General features: G+C 39.2%; 1 pseudogene; it reads right to left on the bottom strand.

Annotated features, from left to right (window-relative positions):
* Window positions 1-1,277: 1,277 nt before the first annotated feature.
* Window positions 1,278-1,374, bottom strand: LOC115063174 (annotated as a pseudogene).
* Window positions 1,375-2,566: the final 1,192 nt, after the last annotated feature.

Here is a 2,566-nt window from a genome sequence, read left to right as displayed (position 1 = left end):
GAGGCACTTAGAGTTATATGTTTTCCTTTGTCCACTGTGTCCATTGTATCCCATAAATTTTGGTATGATGTGTCTTCATTTTCATTAAATTCTAAAAAGCCTTTAATTTCTTTCTTTATTTTTTCCTTGACCAAGTTATCATTGAGTAGAGGGTTGTTCAGCTTCCACATGTATGTGGGCTTTCTATGATTTATGTAGTTATTGAAGATCAGCCTTAGTGAGTGGTGATCTGATAGGATGCATGCGATAATTTCAATATTTTTTGTATATGTGGAGGCCTGTTTTGTGACTGATTATATGGTCAATTATGGAGAAGGTACCATGAGGTGCTGAGAAGAAGGTATATTCTTTTGTTTTAGGATAAAATGTTTTATAGATATCTATTAAATCCATTTGTATCATAGCTTCTGTTAGTTTTATTGTGTCTATTTTCAGTTTCTGTTTCCAGGATCTGTCCATTGCTGAGAGTGGGGTGTTGAAGTCTCCCACTATAATTGTGTGTAGTGCAATGTGTGCTTTAATCTTTAGTAAAGTTTTTCTTATGAATGTGGATGCCCTTGCATTTGGAGCACAGATGTTCAGAATTGAGAGTTCTTCTTGGTAAATTTTACCTTTGATGAGTATGAAGTATCCTTCCTTGTCTTTTTTGATAACTTTAGGTTGAAAGTTGTTTCTATTCAATATTAGAATGGCTGGCTACTCCAGCTTGTTTCTTGTTACCATTTGCTTGGAAAATTGTTTTCCAGTCTTTTACTCCGAGGTAGTGTCTGCCTTTGTCATTGAGGTGGGTTTCCTGTATGTAGCAAAATGTTGGGTCCTGTTTATGTAACCAGTCTGTTAGTCTATGTCTTTTTATTGTGGAACTGAGTCCATTGATATTAAGAGATATTAAGGAAAAGTCATTGTTTCTTTCTGTTATTTTTGTTGTTAGAGTTGGAATTCTCTTCGTGTGGCTATCTTCTTGTAGGTTTGTTGAAAGATTACTTTCTTGTGTTTTCTAGGGTGTAATTTCCCTCCTTGTGTTGGAGTTACCCCTTTATTATCCTTTGAAGGGCTAGATTTATGGAAAGATATTGTGTAAATTTGGGTTTGTTATGGAATACCTTGGTTTTTCCATCTATGGTAATTGAGAGTTTTGCTGGGTATAGTATCCAGGGCTGGTTGTGTTCTCTGAGGGTCTGTATGACATCTGCCCAGGATCTTCTGGCTTTCATACTCAGGGTTGAAGTCAGGTGTAATTCTGGTAGGTGTGCCTTCATATGTTACTTGACCTTTTTAGAAATATGGAATGCTTCACAAATTTGCATATCATCATTGCATAGGGTCCATGCTAATCTCTGTATCTTCCAATTTTAGTGAGCACAGTGGGGGGCTTTAAAATCTGAAAACCGCAAATGGAATTTACTCAGGTACACAGGCCAAATTGGTGGTACTAGGTAACACATTAATGTCAAAGGAGTGTCACCATTATAAAAAGTTCCAGAAAGGAATGTCCTCATTGTGAAGGGAAAGGAATGCCTTCATTGTAAAGGGAAAGGAATGCCCTCATTGTAAAATTGTCTGAACAGAAGCAAGATAGTGGAAGAAGAAAAAGAGTGTGAGATAATGGCCCAGGGATGGGATTCCAGGGGCTGCTGGGCCCCAACATATAGGAGATCAGAAGATCATGTGTGTATCCCAGGCATTGAAACAAGAATCTGTAGCATTGAAGTTGCCTTGGAGATCCCAAGATGTTTGAGATGCCAGAGCCATGGCCTATCTGCTGAGGAAATCTACTAACAGGGAGTAGAATCACCCAGGAGGAAGAAGTTTGTTGCAGTCAACTAAGATGAAAAAGGAATTGGACATCTGAAGACCTCCTTGACATCAAAAATGGAGATGCAGATTTTGTAGTTGGCCCAGCTAGTTTCCTGTCTTGCTTTGGGGATTACAGTTAAGTGATTGGATGACTCTCAGAAGAGATCTTGAATTTTTGACTTTTAAAGTTGTTGAGACTGCTATGGACTATGGGACCTTTGGATATTGGACTAAATGTATTTTGCATTATGTTATGGTTAGGTATGGCCCCATAGACTCATGTCTTTGAACAAGCCTATGGGGGCCATGATGTGGAATATGATGCTTCTTATATGCTTGGCCCAGGGAGTGGCACTGTTTGGAGGTGTAACCTTATTGGGTTAGCTGTGTCACTATGAGAGTAGGCTTTAATACCTTTATCCTAGGTGCCTGAAAGTAAGTCTCCCCATAGTAGCCTTCAGATGAAGGTATAGAAATCTCAGGTCCTCCTGTACCATGCTGGCCTGGAATCTGTCATGTTCCTGCCTTGATGATAATGGACTGAATCTCTGAACCTGTAAGCCAGCCCCAATTAAATGTTGTAATTATAAGAGTTGTCTTGGTCATGGTGTCTGTTCATAGCAGTAAAACCCTAACTAAGACCCTATCCTATGGGGACTTGCTTCAGGGTGATGCCAATACAACCTACATTCTCTTCCAATGAAGAATCTGGAATTCTGGACCTTGTGGGAAACCAACCTTGCTGTTTAATCACTCAATTCATGGGCAT

The sequence above is a fragment of the Mus pahari genome, chromosome X, assembly GCF_900095145.1.
Source record: "Mus pahari chromosome X, PAHARI_EIJ_v1.1, whole genome shotgun sequence".
Taxonomy (NCBI): domain Eukaryota; kingdom Metazoa; phylum Chordata; class Mammalia; order Rodentia; family Muridae; genus Mus; species Mus pahari.
Note: the sequence above shows the minus strand (reverse complement) of the source record. Positions and strands in the feature narration are given on the sequence as shown.